The following is a 6,212-nucleotide window of genomic DNA, read 5'->3' as shown; positions in this document are numbered from 1 at the left end:
GTGAGTGAGGAGGTGGGGAGACCTGGGGTCTCCGGGAAGGACGGGCGGGAGTGCAGGGGCGAAGGGTAGGGAGGAGGTGGGCACGGCAGGGGCCACTGACGCCCTCTGCACAACAGGCTCTACAAGTGGCATACCGTGGCGTTCACCCCGCTGCCAGGCAGGTCGGCTCTCCTCCTGGGTTACTGGGGTGCTCAGGCCTGCGGGGGGCTGGGTGGATACCGAGCGTCCCCTGAATGTGGAGCTATAACTACCGCGGCTGCACTCCTTCTCTGAGCCCCCCTCCTCAGGAATGGAACCTCCATCCTCCAAGCTGCTCAAGATGAAAACAGGAAGTCACCCTTGAAACACTCTCCTCTCCATCCAATCTATCAACAAATCCTGTCTATCAACAAATCCTGTCAACTCTCTCAAAATCTCTCTCAATTCCAGCCACTTTGGCTTCTCCACCACCACCCTCATCCAGGCTCTCACCCGCCTGACCTCAGGATGTGCCTCAGAAGCGGGTGAGAGCTTGGCCGGTGCGCAGAATCCAACCAGGCACCCGGAGTCAAGGTGGAGCACCAGGAAGACCGAAGGCATTCAGAACTGAATTATGTGGGAAGAAATTGCTGCAGGGCGTCAGCTGTAACCTTAGAAGGAGATGCAAGATTCCATCCACACAGATCACAGAGAATAAAAGAAGGATCTTAAGGGCTGGTGGATTGGCTTAAAGTGTCCTTAGTGCCAGAGGGGAGGGTAATGAATGTTCTGAAAGAGCTAAAGACAGGAGAAAAGTCTAGCATAGCCATGAGGAAAGTTTGCTACACCCTCAATGAAGGTGCTGGCTTTTGTCTACACAAGTCACACAGAAGGATCACTGGAGTGTCTAGTTAGAACCTAGATGACACCAATCGTTTTTTGTTTTGTTGTGTTGTGGTTTTCTTTCTTTCTTTCTTTTTTTTCCCCAGCAGTGCTGCACAGCATATAGCCCCCTGCAGTGGGAGCACAGAGTCAACTACTGGACTGCCAGGGAAGTCCCCAAAACCAACCCTTTTTAGATGCTCAACATCACCCATTATCAGAGAAATGCAAATCAAAACCACTATGAGGTACCATTTCACGCCAATCAGAATGGCTGCAATCCAAAAGTCTACAAGCAATAAATGCTGGAGAGGGTGTGGAGAAAAGGGAACTCTCTTACACTGTTGGTGGGAATGCAAACTAGTACAGCCACTATGGAGAACAGTGTGGAGATTCCTTAAAAAACTGGAAATAGAACTGCCTTATGATCCAGCAATCCCACTGCTGGGCATACACACTGAGGAAACCAGAATTGAAAGAGACACGTGTACCCCAATGTTCATCGCAGCACTGTTTATAATAGCCAGGACATGGAAGCAACCTAGATGTCCATCAGCAGATGAATGGATAAGAAAGCTGTGGTACATATACACAATGGAGTATTACTCAGCCATTAAAAAGAATACATTGGAATCAGTTCTAATGAGGTGGATGAAACTGGAGCCTATTATACAGAGTGAAGTAAGCCAGAAAGAAAAACACCAATACAGTATACTAACGCATATATATGGAATTTAGAAAGATGGTACCGATAACCCTGTATACGAGACAGCAAAAGAGACACTGATGTATAGAACAGTCTTTTGGACTCTGTGGGAGAGGGAGAGGGTGGGATGATTTGGGAGAATGACATTGAAATATGTATAATATCATGAATGAAACGAGTCGCCAGTCCAGGTTCGATGCACCAGCTTGGGGCTGGTGCACTGGGATGACCCAGAGGGATGGTATGGGGAGGAAGGAGGGAGGAGGGTTCAGGATGGGGAACACATGTATGCCTGTGGTGGATTCATTTCGATATATGGCAGAACCAATACAATATTGTAAAATTTAAAAATAAAATAAAATTTAAATAAATAAATAAATCTGCTCCTGAAAAAAAAAAAAACAACCCTTTTTAAAAGATGCGAATTCCAAGCCTCCTATTGTCATTTTGACTATAAAGGTAGAGCTGCGTGTACGCAGTCATAGTGTAGAGATGATCACACTTGAAATGCACAGGCCTGACTCTCAAGTCTCTATTGGCCAATAAGCACTCCCTAATGCTAGGTTAACAGGGACTAGGGGAGATTGCAGCAATGTAGAATGGATACGCCCCTTCCAAATGGGCATGTGTTCCAGTAAATGGCTAAGTGGGAAGAGAGTGTGCAGAATTAAGGACCTAAAGTCCAGTCCATGGAAATCGGATTCATTCCCTTTAAGAAACCTGAAGCCACAAGGCTTCCCTTGTAGCTCAGTTGGTGAAGAATCTGCCTGCAATGCAGGAGACCCGGGTTTGATTACTGGGTCGAGAAGATCCCCTGGAGAAGGAAATGGCAACACACTTCAGTATTCTTGCCTGGAGAATCCCCGTAGACAGAAGAGCCTGGCAAGCTACAGTCCATGGGTTTGCAAGAGTCGGACACGACTTAGGAACTAAACCACCACCAATGCTAGGGTAGTGATCTGGTGGCAATTACATATAATTAGCCCAGTAATCTCCATTTCATAAGATAATAACTCTGTAAGTTAAGAGTTACTCTGTAACTGGTAAGCCTCCGGAAGCTTACAATTAAACATAGGTCGTATAGTGTAAATCAGGCCAGGAATATTAGTATAGAAATGCAAAGATGAGTTACAGGTTTGTAATCATTGGAATCATCTATATAGTTTGGAACTTAGAGCACTTATAATACATTTTAAAATGATTTCTTAAAGTACATAACAGATTATTCATGTGATTCCAGTATTAAATGTGTAATTAAATAATTTATTTGTGCTTGTGATTTTGAGCTGAGAGATAAATATAAGAGAATATGGCTACGTTAACAAAGAACACTGGAGTATTTAACACAACTTGATTTTCCTATAGTCCTAAGTTTAATTTGCTGTTATTATAGGAGTGAAGTGCTTTGGAAGATTCTGAATGGTAGATTGGACATGGAGAATATTCTTAAAAATTTAATGTGCCAAGTCGCTTCTGTTGTGTCCAACTCTGTGATCCCATGTAGCTCGCCAGGCTCCTCTGTCCATGGGATTTCCCAGGCAAGAATACTGGAGTGGGTTGCCATTCCCTCCTCCAAGGGATCTTTGCAACCCAGGGATCAAACCCAAGTCTCTTACATCTCCTACATTGGCAGGCAGGTTCTTTACCACTAGCACCAACTGGGAAGCCTAAAATCCAGTATATTAAGTTAATTAAAACAGCTTAAATTATTTACAAAAATTTAATCCACAAAGTTCTAAACAGGACTGATTGTTTAAGGCTTGTCTAGTCTACTTAATTAAGCATTCATCAGGGACTTAAATTTTGCTAGTTTTATAAATAGGATAAGATGGGTGAGGCACGGGAAGCTATATTTTTAATTTGTTGCTCTACTGAATATTCATTTAAAAATCAAAGTAACTGCAATAGCTTCCTACACACAAAACTTGACCTGCAGACATGAAAAAAAACCTCACACCGATCCAAGTCATACTCATCTCTTGCCCTGATGACCAAAATATGGTCTACTCAGTCTCTCCACTTCCATTCTTCCTCCATGCCCTCCATGCTCCACCACAGCCACCTGAAAATCATACCATTCAGCCACCATACTTCCCTTTATAAACACAATCAAATCCAAAATCTTTATAAGCACGTCCAGCCAAATGCCCCATAACTGGGACCCTGCCTGTCTCCTGAGGCTCAGCCCGCTCCCTCATCTTGATGCTCCAGCCACACAGACCTTCTTTAGTCACCTCAAACACACACACCTCATTTTTTGCCTCAGGGTCTTTGCATATGCTAGTCCCCTTCTCCTAGGGCTTCTATTCCACCCTCTCTTAGCTAGCCAACTCTCATTCATCCTTTAGGTCTCTGTTAAAGATTCTTCTTAGAGCAGCCTCGTGTTAACCTCTAGTATAAGTTTGGTCTCCAGTGACACAGTTTCGTAAAAATCCTAGAAATAACCCATTATAGCTCTCATCACAACTTGTAACTCTGTCCTTATTATATGACACTATTTCGTTAATGGCTTTCTCCCTCATAAGACAGTTCCATGAGGCCAAGTAGCATTGAGTAGGTGAATTAGGAGAGGCAAACTCTTTGCTGATGGCCCAGACAGCATCACCCCAGCCCTGCCTTTGCTGTAAACATGAACTGGAAATTCCACTGGTGGGTCAGTGGTAAGGACTCCGCACTCTCGCTGCCCAGGGCTTGGGGTTCAGTCCCTGGTTGGGGAACTAAGACTGCAGAAGCCATGTGGTGAAGCCAAAAATAAAAAATAAAGTACAATTTTTTAATGGGCTGGATCAGTAGGTTTCTATCAGACTTTCAGGTTAGGGGGTCTCCAACCTATGGTCTTGGAGTTAAATCCAGCTGCTGCCTGTTTGTAAATAAAGTTTTATTGAAACACAGTCATGCTCGTTTGTTTTCATGTGGCCTTTGACTGCTTTTGATCTACAAACAAGAGCTGGGCAGGTGTGACAGAGACTTTGTGGGGCCCACTCTCCTCTTTCACTTTCATCAAGAGGCTCTTTAGTTCTTCTTCACTTTCTGCCATAAGGATTGTGTCATCTGCATATCTGAGGTTATTGATATTTCTCCCGGCCATCTTGATTCCAGCTTGTGCTTCATCCAGCCCAGCATTTCACATGATGTATTTTGCATATAAGTTAAATAAGCAGGGTGACAATATACAGCCTTAATGTACTCCTTTCCCAATTTGGAACCAGTCTGTTGTTTCATGTCCAATTCTAATTGTTGCTTCCCGATTTGGAACCAGTCTATTGTTCCATGTTCAGTTCTAACTGTTGCTTCTTGACCTACATACAGATTTCTCCGGAGGCAGGCCAGGTGGTCTGGTATTCCCATCTCCTTAAGAATTTTCCAGTTTGTTGTGATCCACAATGTGAACACACCCAGAACATGCCTCACGTTTTGTTGTTCCCACGCCTTTGTCTGAAAGGGTGAGCTCTAGAATCAGAAGACCTCTGTTTGAATCCCAGCTTTTCCCCCTTTCTAGCTGTGTGAGCAAATTATGTCATAGCTCTGCGCCTCTGTATCCTCATCCGTAAAAGGGGACGACAACTCTACCAATGTCACAGGGCTGTAGTCAGGAAATAATTGTAAATATTTTCAAAATAGTAAGTGCTTCCTGTCTTACGACATCTATTATCCCTGTTGGCAGTTACCTTTGAGTAGAATGTTCTTCTGTCTTTCTCTGCATTCTAAAATCGAATACAGTCTCAGTCTAATTTTTGAGACCCAGGCCAAATGCCATCCCTTTCATGAATTTTCCTCCACATTCTAATCTAAGGAGTTCTCTCTTGCTTTCCTCTGAAATCCTCACTGAACACTGAGGTCCCACAGCTCTGGTCAGCAGGGTCTTTCTCAGTTTTCTTCATCTCTACCCCAACTAGAATAAAAGCATCTTTACTAATACTTACAGTAATCCTTCTTAACAAGGATTTGTTTAAGTAAAAGAAATAAGCCTAAATCTCCTAACAAAGAAAATCTCTGGTCCAAATAGCATCACTGGTGATGTCTACCAAACACTTAAAGAAGAATTAACACACCAAACTCTTCTAAAAGACAAGAGGAAGAACTACTTCCTAACTCATTCTATGAAGGCAGCATTACCCTGATCTCTGAACATATTTTCACTTAAAAACTTATACATGAATAATGTTTATAGCAGCATTATTCTTAATACCCACAGGTTATGAAACAAACCAAGTGCCCATCAGGTGATGAATGGATATACAATATGAGATATAGCCATACAGTGGAATTTATTCAGCCATCAAAAAGAATGAAGTACTGATCCATGTTACAGCATGGAAGAACCTTGAAAACTTTGTTAAATGAAAGGAGTCAGACACAAAAGGCAACATATAGAATGATTCCCTTTACACATGAAACATCCAGAATAGTTAAGTCTGTAGAGACAGAATGCAAATTAGTGATTGCCGGGGGCTGGGAGAGGGGGAAAGAGAGTGGGTTGTCACTGAATATTGTAATACCTTTGTATGTGTGTGTGTTTTATTTTTTATCATTTTCTTTTAAATTTAATTTGTTATGGTCATGTATATTGCAACCAAAGAAAGACAATGCCAAAGAATGCTCAAACTACCGCACAATTGCACTCATCTCACACGCTAGCAAAGTAATGCTCAAAATTCTCCAAGCC

General features: G+C 42.8%; 1 long non-coding RNA gene across 1 annotated transcript in view; it reads right to left on the bottom strand.

The window, feature by feature from the left end:
- LOC105004023 overlaps positions 1-6,212 on the bottom strand; it is a 30,062-nt gene that overhangs the window by 5,098 nt on the left and 18,752 nt on the right. The window lies entirely within an intron of this gene.

Source organism: Bison bison, unplaced genomic scaffold (genome assembly GCF_000754665.1).
Source record: "Bison bison bison isolate TAMUID 2011002044 unplaced genomic scaffold, Bison_UMD1.0 scf7180017864472, whole genome shotgun sequence".
Lineage (NCBI taxonomy): Eukaryota > Metazoa > Chordata > Mammalia > Artiodactyla > Bovidae > Bison > Bison bison.
This window is presented reverse-complemented; position numbering and strand designations above follow the sequence as displayed.